We start from the raw sequence: 19,438 nt of genomic DNA, 5'->3' as shown, positions 1-19,438 counted from the left end.
GTACTGGGATTGAGGGTATGGGGGTATGGTCAGCCACCCTATTTACTCAATGCCTGGAGCTGTCCCGCACTGTCAGTAGAAAGGGAAACAGGGAGACAGAGACGTAACTAATGGGTTTGGCAGTGGTTCTGTAAGGTACCACAGTTTCATCTGCAACGTAATCCTATTTTCTTCTCTTTGTCCCTAACTATAGTCCAGCTTTTTATCTAAGGTACAAGAGGTTTCCTAGGAGGAAATGGATCCCAAGTACAAGAGGAATATGCTTCTGCTTGGATTCTCTGTGTTGTTCCTCCTGGGGCAGGTAGCCAGGGAAATTTGCTACAAATCACCAGAATAGGAGAAAGATGGCCATCAAGAGAAACCCCAGAACATCAGTCTTACATAACCTCTCTTTGCCAGACCATTTATTTAGGATGTTTCACAGATACCTTTCTTTCAGCATGTCCCAAACTGAACTCATTTTCTTTTCCCTAGCCCTGCTCTTTCTGTCTTTGTAACCAGAGATAATAATATCAAGACACATGTGCCAGAAACCACAGTGTCATCCTTAACTCTTCCCTCTCCTCCTCTGACACATCCCAGGTCCCTCCATGCTTGCTTCCCTCTTCACTCATTCTTTCCCCTGTTAACTCCTTTTCACACACACTGTCATTGCCCTGTACCAGATCCTTATACCATATCTGGATCCTTCTAGTTGGCCCTACCCTTCTCATCCAGTCCCTTCTCAGCTCAGCAACCCCCCCCCCCTCAACTGCCCAGTGTGAACTTTCTACCGCACTGCTGCTTTGTTTAGTTCCTGGTGAGTCACAGCATCAAGCCCAAGCTCTTTGGCTACTCACCGTGGTACATGAGACTCTCCAATAACTGGCTGTCAGTGCTTCTTAATCCTTGTCCCCCCTGCCATCTGTTTTGAACTTTATTATTTAGGGATGTCTAACAGCTTATGCTTCTCAGAACATACCATCCTGGTGAATGCCTTAGGTCTTTGTTCATGCCTGGATGTCTTTCTCATCTTTTACCACCTTGCTAATTCTTTAGTCATCCTCTCCAGTACATTAGCCATCTTCAGAAATCCTTCTTCAGAACCAAAGATGAGGCTAATGACTGCACTCTCCATGCCCCCTTCACTTCTGTGCTCCAAATAGAGTCCTCATTCTATCTCTAATTTAACATATAGAAATTTTCTATGTGTCTGCCTCCCTCAGAAAATTACAGCATTCTAGATGGCCGGACCTGGGACTTGCTTAGTTTTATATTTTCAGGTGTCTAAACAACAGATAGAGTAGGCAGATAATAAGTGTTTAATAAACCAAATGAAAATCCTCTTACACTGACCAAAGTTTGGTGTTTGCCTTGACCATAGACACAGGTCTCACACTCCATAAACATACTCTGAGCTGGAAGGATCCCCGTAGGCCGGTGGCCTGGGTAATACTTGTTACACTGTCCAATTAAAATCCTTAACTTCTTACTGTTTTAAAAGAAGCAGACAGAGTGTTCTTTTTACAAGTACCTTTTTTTAAGTTGTGCAAACAGGATTTGGGGGACTAATGTCTGAATCATTGTAAGAGGATATGCTACAGTTATTTCTTTGCTAAATTATCATCTGCAAGTTGAACTCAACCATGAACCTTCAGGAGACATCATTTTGAAGTCAATGTATATCTCCTTGTGTGTTTTTCCTTGTTAACCCATAAAAACTAGTTTGAATCTTACCATATTTCTGGCTAAGTGTGGCATCCATGGACTAGGCCTGAGGTTTTTAACAATCTGGGAAAATATTTTTTCTGAACTTTCAGTGGACTAATTTACATCATTTAGGCCGGTTGATAAGGCACAAGAGCTCCCGGGACTGAGTTTTAAGAGCTTACAAAGTGGATGACTTACAGCCATCATGCTTTTCTTGATATCAAAGTTAGTTGAAAAATTTATGTTTTTCTCTTGCAAAAATAGACTTTTTGCAAGCTATGATACTGGAGGAAATCAATTTTATACAGTTTATGCTGCAGGCATAGGTATAAGGTGCTTTTTTTCCTTTTTTATTTGGAAGGATTGTCTTTTTGCTGATCTACATGTACTCTTTCGATCGGTTTCATAATAGGAGGTGTGAAATCATAACAAATAACGATTATATGCCCAGACTGGTGAGTGCCCTAAGTATGTGTGGACCCAGTAGCTGTTGGTTGTTGACAGTGCAATATTTTACCTCTCTCATCACAGTGAGTGGAAAAGCACTGGAGATGGAAGACCTCATTTCTAGTCCCGGCTCTATAGCCAATAAGTTTAGTGCCCTTAGAAAAGCCAGCTGTATTCACTGGGCCTTCGTTTTCTCATCTGTAAAATGTAGAGATTGAACTTTATGGCCTCAAAACTATCTCTCTATTTATAAAAATTTATATTTGGTACTAAAATATTGAAAGTTTTAATACTTGCATGACGGATTTGTGATCACATTTACCTTTCTTTTCTACCTTGTGGTTTCTGTTTTTCTCAGTATTTTTTACTGGCTTGTTCTAGAAAATGAAAATAATATATGGAATTACATTGCTCCTAAACAAATTAAATAACATTATTTAAGTATCCATCATACATATCATGATAGCAGTACATAAATTGTTTCATTTAATGATTACATCTGCACCGAGAGTTAATTATCCCTACTTATGATAAGGAACCTAAGGGACAGAGAGAAGAAATAAGTTTCCCCAGTGCAACTAGTTAAGTTACAGAATCAGGATGCTAATAAGCTCTACATACAAATTCCTAGAAGACCAAGCTGCTTCTGTTTAAAATATTTTAATATATAAGGAATTGGAGGAGAAAAAGCACTGGTCTAAGGAAGTTAGCTGGACTGTTAGGGATAATGCTAAAATAGGCTGTGATTAAAATGCTTTAGGGCATTTTCTGTTTTCTAGTGCTTGAATTTTAAAATTTACCAATGTCATAGCTGGCTGAAAGTATATTTGCCATCTGTTGTTAAAATCTCCAATCTTCTGGCTGTCCTTTTCAAATCAAGTAGTGTATGCACGTCTCATCGTTAGTGATGTATGCTGTGCTTTCTATGAGCCACTGATTTGCCATCAATCCAGCTTCTCTACTAGCTGTTACCCAGCATCAGTGACAGATTTCAAGCAAAACTCTGCAGACTTGGCCTACAACCAATTCATGCTGCCTGACTTTAATTGCTTCTTAATCCTTTCATTAATCTCTTGTTGATCCTCTAACACAGTCTGCACAAGAGCTATTCCAAACCTTCACTCACTTCCGATTCAGAGGCCCATCCTTCCCTCTCACTTTGAAGTGGACAACTTCCCTTCTTTTTTTTTTTTTTTAAAGATTTTATTTATTTATTTGACACAGAGACAGCCAGTGAGAGAGACAGCCAGTGAGAGAGAGACAAGCAGGGGGAGTGGTAGAGGAAGAAGCAGGCTCCCATCGGAGAAGCCTGATGTGGGGCTCGATCCCAGAACGCCAGGATCACGCCCTGAGCCAAAGGCAGACGCTTAATGACTGAGCCACACAGGCGCCCCGACAACTTCCCTTCTTTATCAAGAAGTTAGAGACTATCCTATGGGAGTCTTTTTTGAAAAATCACCTCTTCTTTTTACATGTCCTTTTTTTTTTTTTTTTTTTTTTTTTTAAAGTCTGAGAGTAAGAAGTGTTTTCCTTTAGAGCTCATGCATCTGCTCAAGTCCCAGGTGTCATGCCTTAATCACCTCTTGCTCTAGCATCATTAATCTTTTTTTCTCTTACTTCCACCATGTTGAAATATACATTCCTTAACCCTACACTTGGTATCTAACCCAACTTTCATTGAACATCTTTCTTTAATTTCCAAAATTGTTCTATTTATTTATATTCAGTATCCCCAAATGTGCACCATCCATCCCCTCCCCAACTCTTTAAAATATTTATTTTGAAGCTCCATAGTCTAGTGAAGCTGCTTTCACAAAAGGCTCCTGTACCCATTTTCCATTTTCTCATGAAGTATAATGACTGCTTTTATAGTTCTTCTTTCTGACATCTCTTAAGTACTTGACTTGGTTTTTAAATCTCTTCATCATGATTTTTTCCCCCTCATTTCTAAGACCTTCTCATGACTCTTCCAGATCCTCCACTGCTCTTCTTTCCAGTCTGTCTATGCTCTTCTGTTACATGATGTTTTGTTTCATAATGACTCACTGAAAATTTGACAATAAACTTGTATCTCTTGTAAGTTTTAATCATAAGGTATTTAGGTATTCTATTAGTTTTAGTGCCCTAAAATAATTTTTATTCCTCCCATATTTTTTTTTCCTTTTCTTCATGTCTAAAATGATAGAAATAGTACTGCCAGTGTCCCCTTTACCCAAGTTTCTCTTCACCCGAATCCAAACAATTACCACCTGTCTAATTGTATTAGTTTTTTATGCTGCATAATAAATTACCACACATTTAGCAGCTTACAATAATATACATTTATTATCTCACATTTTCTCTGGGTCAGGATTCTAGGCATGGCTTAGCTAGGTCCTTTGCTGAGGGTCTTATAAGGCTACAATAAAGATATTGGCTGAGAATGAGGTCTCATCTGAAGTCTCAACTGGGAAATGATCCACTTCTAAGTGCCCACAAGTTGTTGGTAGAATTATTTTCCTTTTTTTGGTGGGGAGGATGTATGTAGCTTTAGAACTAATGGTGGCTTGGTTCTTCAGTGCCATTGTAAGACCAAAATTGACAGGAGATCTATCTATCTATGTGAAACCAGAAAGTGATATCCAATCACTCTTACCATGTTTTTTTTTTGTTTTTTGTTTTTTTGTTTTTTGGCTAGAGGCAAGTCATAGGTCCTGCTTACACTCAAAGGATATGGATTATTCAGGGTAGAACACCAACAGGCTATCTTAGAATTACCACACTGTTCTTTCTACAGGACTCAAGCAAGGGAAAGAAGTGCCTTTTATCCATGCTATTGGAATAATTTTGTAGCCTAATTGGATAAGTATACAAAATGCACAAAAGACACTTCAGTTTACTACTGAGTTCTAGGGAGGGAATCAAATTGGATTTAGAAAACAGATAAGAAGAAAGAGTTGGAGGTGAGAATGGGTCAAAGAGGAGCTGTAATAAATATTTTCCTCAAACGGTCTAATTCAGTGCTTAATCTACCTGTGATAATGGACCAGGATTTTTATTTGTGTGTTTGTTTGTTTGTAACATATCCAGTCTATTACATACCAAAATTTTGTAAAAATTAAAAAGATTTATACTACTGAAAAAATGAAATAAAAAAGAAAAACATACAAAATATGAGCCCAATTTTTTATCTTAATAAAACAGACATAAAATTACTCTGTTAAATTCTATAAAAGTTTCCAAATGGTAATTTTTAATATCTGTTTTTATCTTAAAGACACATGACAGCTTCTGGATGAGCATTGTCTGAAGTCCATACTTTGAGCAGAACTGATTTAATACATTCTCACAGCATAAATTCTCCCAGGTATATATTAATTTCCTTTTCTAGATTCAAATCTAGATCTCTTTTCCAAGATTTTTTGTTCTTTTATTCACAAATGAATTACTGAGCACTTCCTGTTGGTTAGGCACTATGCAGAACTAGACAAAATGCTATATAAATTGATGGCTTCTCATTGCACATCTTCACTTTAGGATTCAAATGATCTCAAACATAGCATGTATAAACTTCAAAGAGTGAACTTACAGTCTTCCTTCTTGCCTGCTGCCTACTGTGTCTTCTTGTTTCATGCTTGCCCCTTTCATCCACCAGTTGCCAAAGTCAGAATTCTACTTATCCACTCTTTACTCCCTCATATTTTCTTTCCAAAATATCAAATCTACCTACTTGCATAATTCTCCAATGCTACTACATTTGTTCAGGCACCCAGCCTTTCCCATTGGGACCACTGCAGCTATTTGCTGAATGCTCTCCTTGACATCATTCTTCCTCCTCTCCATTCAACTGCCACAGTACACTCGAGAGGATCTTTCTAAACTTGTCTAAGCCTCATTTTGTCATTGCTTTGCTTAAGACCCCTTAGTCATTTCTCATTGCTTACCAATAAACGTGAACATTTATCAAGTTCTAATTTTTTTTTTTTATGGGCTCATTCCTGATTACTTCTTCTTCTCTTGCCTCACTTCCTCTCTGAAGCTTTACTCTAACCACACTGAATTATTTGCAGTTCCTAGGATTTGCCGTGCTCTGTCTTGCCTCTGTTCTTTGTTTTTGCTGAATTTCCTCCCTAACACATTTTTCACTTGATCCTTTATTTGGGTACTTCTTTTGGCCTCAGCATTTGATCACCTTTTTTTCCAGGAAAACTTCTGTACTGCATCCCCAGTCCCTGTCTGTGTCTACCTTTATGGTAGGACTGTCAAATTTGGTTGTAATACAGAAAGGAGATGGCTGGAGTAACTCCATCATTAGACTGTGTATACTTGAATTTAGAAATTTTATCACAGTTTCATTGAAATTTTGAAATGGATGTGTGAAAGGATTCTAGAGAATAGGTTGTTACACACATTTTAGAGGCAAGCTCATCCCATATAATGAGGACAAATTGATCTATCCTTCTTCTTCCATTCTTGCTGTCACCAACCCAGTTTAAGATCTCATCATAGCATATTTGGAGTGTCACTACAGTCTTCTAGTTTCCTGAAACCTACTCACTTTCTTGGAATCCATTTAAATGCCTTTTCTCAGGCTTAATTCTGTATTGAGAGATAATTAAATAAATATTTGGTTAAATGCATTTAGTATTTCAACCAAAAAATTTTTTTGAGCACCTGCTCTGTGCTAGTTACTCTTCCTGATGCTTGGGCTATCTCAGTGAACAAAATGGAAACAAAACAAAACAGAGTCTTGGGAACTCATGTTTCTTTTATTACATTATTGTTGAAGTCATTTCATTTATTTTATTGTAAATACTGAAATGTATATACAGTTTAAATTTTATAGATGTAGTTGCATAATACAAGTAGAGAAAACCATGGTTGCTTATGCATCTGCAAATGCTATATCCATGACCCTGTATTGGTTATGTAACATCACAACAATATATTATTACTGTGCAATAAACCATCTCCATCTCAGTAGCTCGAAAGAAGTGTTTGTTTTATTTCTCATGAATCTATGAGTCAGCTTGACAGTTCTGCTGATCTGGACCAGGCTCAGCCAATCTCAGCTGGGTTAGCTCACACATCTGTGGAAATCTGGCAGATAAGCTAGAGGCTGCCTCATCTAAAATAGCCTTGCTCATGTCTGGCTGTGTGCTGGTTGCTGGTTGGGTGACGGAGGTAACCAGGCCAGATATGTCTCACTATCTAGCCATCTAGCTTGGTCTTGTTCACATGTTGGTGACAAGGTTCCAGGAGAGAGAACAGAAGAGGTCAAGCCTCTTGGAACCTTAGCACAGAACTGGCACAGGGATTCTTCTGGCATTATCTGTTGGCCAAAGCAAGTTATAAGGCTAGTCCAGATTCAAGAGGTAGGGAAGTAGATTCTACCTTTGGATGGGAGCTGATAGTCACATCGCAAAGGGCATGAAGAGGGGGTGAAGAATTGAGGACATTTTGGCAATCAATCTACCACAGTTTCCTTCTTTGCAGATTGAGTATCTGATGTAATGCTTATACAGAGGTTTTCGCTTGCCAGTCATTGTACACAATTATCTTACTTCTTACTCTGTATAAGTTTCATAACTTCCTTCGGTACATAAAACTAAAATGTAAACCCTTAAGTTTTTGTGAGCTTCTTGGGGACAAAGAACATACCTCAATCATCTCCTCATGTTCCATGGGACATAGCACAGCACATTGCACACAATGGACTCTCAAAATACTGGCTGAATCAATTGTTCACTAAATCAATTATATGAATCTGTAATAAAGAGCAGGGGCTTGTCATAGTGAGATGTCCTTTCACATCTACTTGACTTAAAAGGAACATGAAAACACTGACTTAAAGTGCTTTCCTAATATTATTTGGATAGCTGATATGCTTTTCTGTTTGATGGGGGAAAGAGCTGAAATCCATTAAATTTGACTCACTAACAGTCATCTGGTGCTTCTAAGAAGAGATAAGGATTGATTTCTTCAGATAGTTAAAATGCTGGCTATAGAACAACAACAAAACAACCAGGAAGGGAAGCAGAGGGACCAGAGGTCCTGCTGTATGCCACAGTAAAGTTAAAATAGGTAGAGCTAAAGCGTGTGTTCAGGGGAAGTAGGAAGCTGTGGTAAAAAAAGTATCTATCAAACACTTAGTTGAGCCGGGCTAATGAGGTTAATAAAGAGTGAAACAGGCCTTCCAGGAAGAGCATCTGAATTACTCCCAGGAGACCCTAACTATCTGGAGATAAGGTCCAGGTAAAAAGATAAAATACAGGTAAATTATAAAGGTAAGCTATCCTCATTTATAGAGTCTGAGAGACATGTTACTGCTAGAAAACTCTGATATTAATAACACAGTTTTTTTTTTTTTCATTTTTTCCCCAAGGATGTTTTATATAAATAGATGCTGAGAGAAGATGGGGGAAAAAAAAGAGGAAAGTTCCTTAGCTTTAAGAATTTGCTTTTTGCATTTGTAAATGTAATTCTATCAACTTTCAAGAGTTGGAAGGAAATGAGATAGATATATGTTTTAAAAAAACTGACTTTAGGAAAATTGGAAAGGGGAGTAATTTTTAGTCAGGTTTTTGTTAATGAATATTCTTTTTTTTTTTTTTTTAAAGATGAGCTATCTTTTTTTTTTTTAAGATTTTATTTATTTATTTGACAGAGAGAGACAGCCAGCGAGAGAGGGAACACAAGCAGGGGTAGTGGGAGAGGAAGAAGCAGGCTCATAGCGGAGGAGCCTGATGTGGGGCTCGGTCCCATAACGCTGGGATCACGCCCTGAGCTGAAGGCAGATGCTTAACGACTGTGCCACCCAGGTGCCCCTGATAACAAATATTCTGTTGTCTTTAGGATAGACTGTATTTTTTCATATGCTATTTACTTTACAAAGGAAGATTGGAATTGCTTGAGTTAAATTTGAATTTTAAAACTTGGTTTTAAATGAAACTAAGAACAAGGTATACTCAAAAAGAATAATAGAATCTCTGTTAAGGGTCATATAGTGTAATTACAGAGTAATAATTTAATCACAGTAGCCTGTAACATAAATGGAATAAAGTGATAATATTGATGTAAACTATTAAGAGAAAGTTCATCTTCTTTTTTCACTAATGTGGGCAGTCAGGTTTAAGTCTTACAACCCCAAGTTTGTATTTTGCTCAAGCAACCCGGATCTTATTACAGTAGGCAAACACTATTCGGGAGAACAGTGGATCATGTAAATACCTTTAATATTATTCATGAATTTTACTTCCACAGTAGGTTGGAAATATGCTACAGATATTCTCTTATGAATGACCTTATTTAACTTCTGATATTGCATTTCTAAATTTTTTCATAACAATTTAAAGAGGCTCTGATTTACCTTCCTGCTATAGATTTAGCATTCTTTTGTCTCTACATTCTGCTCCAGTTTTCTTAACTGTTTCTCCTCTTTATTTACCTTCCTACTTTTTTTTTCTTCATCCTTACAGGCCTCTTGGCACCAGTTCATATCAACAGTCAGCATTGCAGGTCCAAGTTAATAAATTTAGCTTTAGGCAACACACAGATTGTGTGTGTGTGTGGGTGGGTGGGTGGGTGTGTGTGTGTATGTGTGAATCAGCCTGGAATTTATGACCACCTCACAGAAATGACACCACTGCATACTTGTGCTACAAGGCAGCTTTGATAATCACTGCTGCTCCTTTCACATGGTATCTTTTGAGTATATTGTGATCTCAGAAGAAAGAAGAAGAATATACAACATCAAAAACTAGACAAAACAACTTTAGTAAATATTTATTAATATTTATTATTAAATATTTATTAATAAATAAATATTTATTGAGCAGGTACTGATAGAGCCGTGAACAAAACAAATGTTTTGAATTCTTGGAGTTTATGATTTATTAGTGAGAGACAGGAAAGAAATAGAAAGTTGACCAGGTGGTAATGCTAGGACGAAAAGTAAGCCAGGAGAAATGTACCCAATGACAGGTGTGATTGTAGGTTGATGATGTCAGTTGCATCATCACTGGCAGGTAATTTTTGATCAGAGCCCTACATGAAATAAACAAATGAATAGTGTGAATCTCTGAAAGGAAAAATGTTTGCTTCACAGTGGTGTGGGCTTGCTGTGTTAAAGGCAAGGGGAGATGGCCAGTTTGGCTGCAGACAATGAGTGAGGGGAAAGTGGGGGATGCGGTTGGGCAAGTGGGTGTGGGGGTTGGCACAGACACTGTAGAGAGTAGTGGGGGTCCAACCATACTTAGCCCTCTGGACCAAGGAAAAGGTTCAGGATTTTGCTGAGTAACATGTGAAGTTTTAGGAAGATTTTGAAAAGAGGAAAAATAAGCTCTACCATTTTTTAAAAAATACCATTCTAAATGTTTAGTTCAGTAGTGTTAACTATATTCATATCCTTGTGTAACAGATCTCTAGCTGTTTTTCATCTTGCAAAATTGAAACTTTATTTCCATTGAGCAACAACTTCCCATTTTCTCCTCCCCCCAGCCCTTGGCAACCACTGTTCTACTTTCTGTTTCTATGAGTTTGACTATTTTAGATACTTTCTAAGTGGAATCATTCAATGTTTGTCATTTTGTGACGGACTGATTTCGCTTTGATATGACTCTTTGTATTTTTGACTTAGTTATTATGTTATCTTTATGTTATAGCTCCTATGTGGAGGGAATATAGACTAAGAGAAGGGCAAAGAGGGAAGCAGAGGTACAAGTTTTGAAGCCATTGGAGTACAATAGGCAAGAGATGATGGTACCTTGAACATGGCCGAAAGATTGGAGGTAGATAGACTCTGGATAGATTTTTAAAGTAATGCTAATGAGATTTGCTGATATTTTGGACATGTTATGTGATAGAGGAAAAGGATGTGAATTATTATATAGTGAATTGTCTGAATAATTTAATCATCAATCCCTTATCCATCATTGAGGGTAATCTTTGTAAAATCTCCTTAAATGCTGCGTGTCTTCTGGAAAAGTGCTGATGCCAAATCAACCTATTTAATGGCTCACGGTTATTATTTGAACGTTAGTTTTTATATAGGTATTTTAAATACAGATGTGGATGGTATAAAACCTAAGGTGTCGGTATGTCAGGAGAAAAGATATGGGAAATCTGGTTGGCCTGGGTAATAGTGAACATTTCCAGGTAGAGGACAAGAATGTCTGATTTTGGCAGTAAGGTGGCTCCATGCCACCAAATTTTTGGAACATTATCTAGATGCTGTATTGTAAACTACCATCCTTATGAGGTCTGCTCGGTGTTATATGAGTGTGGGATGAGCTGGTAGCAACTTGAGACCTAGTGAAACTTAAGACCTAGAGAAAATGGGGGAGACAGAAAGGGGAGAATCATACTTTCTTTTTCATTTTTAGGTTAATATTAGAGACAAAAGGAAAAAGAATTCTATAAACAGATTTTTTAAAAGCTAAATGTATAGAGTAGCCATTGAAGAATATCTCTAAATGTTTAAAAGTTATTGGTTATTGGCTTAAACTATGTGATGAAAAACCACTTATGGGCAGCTGGAGATTTTTTTAAAAATCTGATTATTTGTGGCAGGTCACATTTCTTATGGGACAGTATAAGAGGTGTGATAAAAGGACACATGGTTTCCTAGGCTGTGCTTCTTTTCCTGACATTGTGTTCTGTATTTCCTTGATTGACAAGAGGAGATGTGGTGCGTGTTGGGCAACCGCATGTTGGCCATGTGTACTTTTTTTGACCATTCTTAAAGCATGTCAGGCAGAATTTTGTAATTAGCTGAAAAGACACCCAATTCAGTTTCACTTTGTTGAACCCAATCTGTAGGATTGACAGCATGCCTTTAATAGATTCCTTCAGTAGATAATTAAACCAGTTTAACGCAAGCACTGCATGAATTAACATTTGCACTTGGGTATGAATATTCAGGGCTAGGGTGCTTTCTGTGGTGTGAGTTGTTTTGCCAGGATTTGCAGAAGTGCCTATTAGGTGCTTGTAAAGTATTGATTAGTACAGAATGGCACCAATTAGAGGATATGGAAACATCCCTGGAGTCAGAGATGATATCCTTTTTGGTGGTACTTGGGCTTTCTCCTGTAAACTCTAACCCAGACAACAGATTGCCTGCTTTAACTAGTCATGTGCTTCAGTTTTGATGTGAATTTTAAATTGCTATGCAGAAACTACTAATTTTCTTGGCCTTTCCTGGAATGATGCCATCTGTTCGTTTCTCCCCTCTCTATGAGATTTTTCAACTGTAAGATTAACCTGAAAGATCATTTGCTCTAGATGTTATAAATAAATAATTGAATAAATAAATAAAAGAATCATCGGGCCACTGAAACTTGCTTTTTATAGTGATAAAAATTACTTTGGCATAGCTTGCTAGTGCCTCAAATATTAGTTCAAAGCTTTATATGCATTTATTTGGGAATTTCAAAGAACTTTATGCTATTTATAAAATCATCTCCGAGAAAATAAAAACTTCAATGTGCATACCTTTAGGGTAAACCTAGTCAGGGGACTTGGAGGTAGAGAGAGGGTTTGGATAGCTGAGATTAGATCAAGTTAATATCTCTGTATGATTATTTAAAAGGGAAATAAGATTTTCAAAACTTCAAAAATAAAATTTTCTGAAAACTGAAAGAGGTTTATAATGTGATGGTAAACGGAGTGAACTCTGGAGCCAGAATGCCTGGGTAGGAACCCAGCTCTACCATTAGTTTACTAGTTGTGTGACCTTGGGTAAGTTACCTAAACTCACCTATAAATAGTCTGGTAACAATAATACCCACCTATATGCTTGCTCTTCATATTTGCTCATTAATATACAGATAGTGTAGATTGAAATGGTCTTTTTAAAAGTATATAAAATGTTGAATATAAACTTTAAAATATTTCCAATACTTCTTACAAGAGGTGACAACTGTTCAGAAAGTGGAGTAAACTATTCATTGCCTTCCCTTTCCTAATCTGCAAGTCCCCAGCCTCTTCCTTGGTTCCTTTCCACCATCTAGGACTTAACATGCATTTTGAAGGTTAATGTCAGGTCTGGCTCACAGGTAGTTTTCACGGTCCAGAAAGCAACCAAATAATTTTAAGTATAACCTCTCCATGATTTTCAGTGTCCCAATCCTACATCTCTGTAGTGCTGCAAAGATGCTTATATAAATTGTGTATGAACACCAGCTTCCAATCGGTGTGTTCTCCCACACAGGGTATTGGGGCATTTGGATCATGATGTGGAAAGAATGTTAAGAAGCTTTTGTTTGCTGTAATTGAAAATGCCCCCGGGACTGAATCTCAGTAGGAGTAGACCCATGCTGCTGTCAATAAAACTGAAAGAGAAAATAGAGCCCCTCTGTGGAAAAGTAAGTAGATTCTCTACCCAGCAGAAATGAGGAGGTGTATCACTCCTGGGGTCATTTAGGAATAGCCTGAAGGCCACCTATTCTTTCTCTATGGGTTTTCTAAGTGTTGCATAAATAAAAGTTGCTTAAATTCAGTTGGTGAGAGACCTCAGCTCTCAGAGTTCTAATGAACACTGTATGTCAATGAGAACACAGGTGTCCTTCTCCTTACAAGTTCTTCTAATGGCAGAATGCTCACTTTTGGAAACACTACTTCTGTGGAGGCAGGGACATGGGAGCAGGATGAGGCTATGTTCCCAACATGTCTAAGAAAATTGGAAGATGCTTTCAGACCAATTCAGATTACATCAAATGGAGTTTATCTGCAGCTTTTTAAATTGAGCTTCATCAGATACTGTGTAATCATAACTTTTTATATTTTTATAGTGTGGACAACAAATGCCAATGTCTTATATCTGGAGAGAACTCATTTATTCTAGTTACCATACTGAACATTGTTGAATCTCAAACACCTGATTCCTTGGTAAAAATATTGTCATACTATCCAAGTATTTGTTTATTTAGGGTGACTTCTTTCCTGGGATTGAAACCATCAATTTTATATAGGAAGTGCTTCAGTCGAGATGTGTGCTGTGACAGCAAAGGGTGAATGCCATGGAGCGTCCCAGAAGTTTTCGGTGAGGGAAACCGGGGTACTCTGTGTACGTGTGTCAGTGCGGGGCGGCGGCGGGTGCGGGGGGCACTTTTAACTTGGTCTCAGGTTGAAGATAGCCATCCTATGTGCATCAATGTCAGGATTCTGGAGGATGCCTTTGGTCAAAGCATGGGGAAAACTGATTTCCCACAGCATAGATAAATAAGAGTGAAGATTTGCTTTTCAAATATCAGATTAGAGGAGAATGCCAGCATCACTCCTGCTCCTAAATTTGTCTCTCTAGGCTTATATGTGCAAACAAACAAAAATGTCTCTCTCCCAAGTGTAAATCAGCTAGGATTTTCCCAGTTTCCTTCCTTTCTGACTTTAATTTTGCCACTTTGCAAACTGAAGTTGTGAATTAAAAAGCAAGATTAGCATTTTATGAATTTCCAGAATTTCCTATAATAATTAGGGTACTGCATATATATGCAGTATATTATGGCTTACAATGTTGGAGAAGCAGGATATGGTATTAAAATAAAGAGAAATATGAGATTTCATAATCAGCTGATTTAAAATTTAGGATTTGTAATTGTCTTACTGTTGGGGGCTAGGAAAAGCTTACAGAATCTTTGCTGCTCTGCCTACTTCATTAAAATGCCAGGTTAAGGAGTAAATATTTTTGTAGGAAACTTAACTGATGTTATACATTTTGGCATGATATTGCATTGAGTATTTTAAGGGGATAATTTTCTTTTAAGAAAGGATGACCTTATGGTTAAATTTCAACATCAAAAAATTCTGAAAGTGTGGTCAACAAAAGGAATTTAAAAAGTTGGAACAAATGAAGTCACCCATTTGTTTCTAACAAAAAATGTGTGCATTCTCCTGCTGCTCCAGTTTCATTAACACTGAATGTGAGAACAGATAGTATAATTGACAGTTAAGTCTATTACTTAAGATTTTGCCTTTCATATGGGTGTGTGGGATGTGAGTTATGCATTAGAAGTTGTCACTGTTGTTCTTAAGTGCATATTCCCCAGCATCCAGCATTGCTTTCTCAGCTCTCATTTTGGCTTTTTGTTTTTCTCTGCCATTTATTTCTCAAGGTGCATACTCATTAGTAAGTTAAAGTTTTTTTTTTTTTTTTTTAAAGAAATTCAAGGCAAACGCATGTAGTTGAAAGTCTTTTCCCAAAACCTATTTGAAAAGTTCCATGTCTGAACTTTGAGTTTTACAGAGTATGAATGACCCAAGTTGAAAATTATGTGAAAATGTTACAAAATAATATACTCATTTCCCATCGAATTGCTTTATGTGTTTTCTTATAAAAGGTGTAAACATTGAAGCGCGTATTTCTTCCAGACTTGAGACCAGGAGTGCCTTGCATTATAGGAAACTCAACAAGGTCATGTGTTACCAACATGATAAAGAGTTGGGAATCTGGTGGAGAACATCAAATCTGAATGACAAAAGAACATGATGTCAGACAAATCTGCCTGTGTATCAGGGCTGAAACTAATTGTCTAGGTAACTTTGGTCAAGATGCTTAGCCTTCGTGAACCTCGGTTACCTATCTGTAACACAGAGATAAGTGTTTCCTCGGGTTGTTATGAAAGACTGAATGGAATGCCTTATGTCAGGCATTTTGCAAAGGGGTTGGTCCGTTATGGGTACTCAACAAATTGCAGTAAGTTCTTTCCTTCCTCCCAAGGAAAAGAATTTGAACAAGGCTGTACTGGTGTTGGTGAGAGTACTGTGTTAATTGGTGTTAGTACTTTTGATTCTCTAGCTTCAGTTTTCGTTAAATAAAATCTAATTATTTTTCTTTTGTTTTTATGGTGAAACAGGAAAACCATCATAAATGAATGGTAGCTTTACTATATGGTGGGTAGGAATACAAATGGCTTCAACCTTTTACATGATGCTCCTGCAACATATATAAGGGCCTTAAAATCTGCACCCTTTTCAACTTCCTTATAAGGAATTAATCAGAGATGTGCATGAATGTTTATGTGGTATTATTTATAATGTTGAGGAATTAGAAGCAAACTAAATGTATATTATTAGGGCATTGGCTAGAGATTATTAAGACATGCCCATAATGGAATATATTGAAGCTATTAAAAAATAATGTTGCAGAAACGCATTTATATGGAAAGATTATCATCTACATTACAAGAGAAAGGAATATATAACAAAACTGTATTAACCAAGTTAAAAGTATTTTTTTAGTTAATTTAAATAAATATGTATATACCAGTTGATATCTCTAGGTGATGGTTGCTTTCTATTTTGTATATTTTATTGTTGTCTGTGTATTGAAAAATAAGCAAGTATTGCTTGTGTTTGCTTATTTAGGAAAATGTCCATTATTTTAAAAATTAGTTCATTAATATATAAAATTATTATTATTATTATTTAAAGATTTTATTTATTTATTTGACAGAGACAGCCAGTGAGAGAGGGAATACAAGCAGGGGGAGTGGGAAAGGAAGAAGCAGGCTCCTAGCAGAGGAGCCTGATGTGGGGCTCGATCCCAGGACTCCGGGATCACGCCCTGAGCCAAAGGCAGACGCTTAATGACTGCACCACCCAGGTACCCCAATATATAAAATTATTAAGATAGCACATGCTATTTGAAAATTCAAACAGTGCAAAATGTATAAAGTAAGAAATGGGATTAATTCCACCACCCCTACATGTTTAATTTATATGCAGTAAAAAACAATAAAAATTTTTTTCATTAATAAAAATAATCAGACCCTTACTAATCCAAATCACCATCATAAGAACAAGAAGTAGAAACAGACCACAGTAGAGCAAGCGCACTGCCTAAATGGTTTGGTTGACAAAGCCAAGATAGTCTGAGAACTGCGACTATCATTGTTAACTTTTTCTTCCCTGATAGCACTTACCATTGGGACCTCATTTGAGGCTTTAAATGAAATCAGAATAAAAAAAAAAAAAAAAACAAAACAACAAAAAACCTGTTGCACTGGCAAAGAGCTTTCCTAATATGCAGAACACATATGCACACCTGTTGTGTGAAATTGCACTGACAAGATTCTATTGGAAGCTTGCTGTGCCAGTTAACTGTAATGTACGCCAGTCTACCTGGACTGAGCTGAGGGGCTGGATGGAGGGGTCTGCAGGAGATTTGGCTAAACACAGCCAGGAAATCACACCTGGTTTTAATATTCATAATCACAATTAAGATTGCTTTCTCTTTCTTTTTTAAATATTCATAATCACAATTAAGATTGCTTTTCTCTTTCTCTTGAAAGCTGTCTATCACATAATCCTCCCAGAGAGCACATGCATCAAAGTACATGTGGTAGGAAACAATGTTCATTTTTGTTCTTAGATTACATTCAGCATAAATGGATCCCAAGGGATTTTAATCATGTCAGAACATAAAATTACCTTTTTTAGCAGCTTTGGGAAGGAAGGCAGCAGTCAGATATGTCATCACCAGTTTACCTGGGCGGGATATTATCATTGTCAGTAAATGGTATTTTGCCACATTGTATCCTATTAAATAAGTTTCCTTCTCTGAGCCATCTTTCATTTGAGGAACATGAGATATCTGCAGTCTTCATAGGAAGCTGGGATAGTGTCACGCTAGGGACCCTCCGTGCCTTACCGTGGGCGAGGGTGAGGGCCAGGGCCCCGCTGCAATCATCAGGCTTGGGATTTGTCCTTCCACCTTGCACAAGGCCCTCCACTCCTCTGAATCTTAGCTTCCACATCTGTGGAATGTGGAGAATTTATTTGTAGGGACCAGGCATTCCACTGACTGTAAGAAAACTAATGCAATGATATGGTCTGTATTCTTAAGACATGAAACTGAATCAGAAGGCAGTATGAGGCAGGGAGTGTGGGGATCATAAGTATAATTCCTTTGTTCATTATTCTGGTTTGTGGTGAATGGGAAGGACTCAAGTACTTCCAACATCAGTACTACAGACTTTTTCATCCTCTTCCTATGGAAGCTGTAAAATAACTGACAATATAAGACTGCATGCTCTAAGTGTTCTATTGTTTCAAATATAAAGGCTTCTCCTGAATTTTTTCTAAAGATTGTATTTATTTATTTATTTATTTATTTTAGAGATGGAGAGAGAGAGAGTGCATGGGGGGAGGAGCAGAGGGAGCAGACAAGCAGACACTCTGCACTCAGGGTGGAGCCCAATGCAGGGCTTGATTCTAGGACCTTGAAATCATGACCTGGGCCAAAATCAAGAGTCGGTTGCTTAACCGACTGAGGCACCCAGATGCCCCAAGGCTTCTCATGAATTTTGTGATATGATGCACCCGGGGTGCCTTGAGCTTGTAGCAGATATCTCAAGAAATGAGTTGTTGGGAAAATTAACTGTCCATACTCACTCTCGGCCATACTATACATTTTCTCATTGAAAAAATGTATCTGTTGTAAAGGTTAAGGTAAAAAATACCAAACGTAGGAATGAAAAAAAATTCGGTTACTTATCTAGAAGTCCTCCTTAATATGTAATATTTTCTATGATTAAACATATAATATCTAGATTTTTCATGACTCTTTACATTTTTAATCTGGATGTCCAGAGATGGCATTAGCTGCTACCTAGGAGTGATTTACACTACCAAAGCAAGAGCCCAGTTATGTGAGAGCTAATTTAAAAAAAAAAAAAAAAAAGTTTATTTTAGAGAGAGAGAGCACAGTGGGAGGGGCAGAGGGAAAGAGAATCTGAAGCCGACTTCATGCTGAGGGTGGAGCCCCACAGGGGGCTTGATCCCAAGACCCCAAGATCATAACCTGAGCCAAAACCAAGAGTCCGGCACTTAACCAACTACGCCACCCAGGCACCCCAGTGAAAGCCAACTTTTTAAGGAGTAAATAGTTCAATAGTTTAGGATTTCTTTCTTTAGTCCTAGGATTGAAAGCTGATAGTGCCTTCTGAGTACTTGAAATGTAGCAATGAGGGGCGCCTGGGTGGCACAGCGGTTAAGCGTCTGCCTTCGGCTCAGGGCGTGATCCCGGCGTTACGGGATCGAGCCCCACATCAGGCTCTTCTGCTATGAGCCTGCTTCTTCCTCTCCCACTCCCCCTGCTTGTGTTCCCTCTCTCGCTGGCTGTCTCTATCTCTGTCAAATAAATAAATAAAATCTTTAAAAAAAAAAAAAAAGAAATGTAACAATGAAACCTAAAATATAATTTAAATGAAATTGTGCAAAACCTCAAGGATGTAGAAGACTGGATATGCTTCCTTCCTTGGTGTCACTCCGTAGGGAGTGGTGGGTCTATGCAGTTTGCAACAATAGCATTTGAAGTCATTGTTGC

General features: G+C 37.6%; 1 protein-coding gene across 3 annotated transcripts in view; it reads left to right on the top strand.

Annotated features, from left to right (window-relative positions):
- NSUN3 (NOP2/Sun RNA methyltransferase 3) overlaps window positions 1-19,438 on the top strand; it is a 449,969-nt gene that overhangs the window by 94,569 nt on the left and 335,962 nt on the right. The gene's annotated exons all lie outside the window — the stretch shown is intronic.

The sequence above is a fragment of the Ursus arctos genome, unplaced genomic scaffold (assembly GCF_023065955.2).
Source record: "Ursus arctos isolate Adak ecotype North America unplaced genomic scaffold, UrsArc2.0 scaffold_4, whole genome shotgun sequence".
In the NCBI taxonomy this organism is placed as follows: domain Eukaryota; kingdom Metazoa; phylum Chordata; class Mammalia; order Carnivora; family Ursidae; genus Ursus; species Ursus arctos.
The sequence above is the reverse complement of the archived record's forward strand: the minus strand, read 5'-3'. Positions and strand labels throughout refer to the sequence as shown.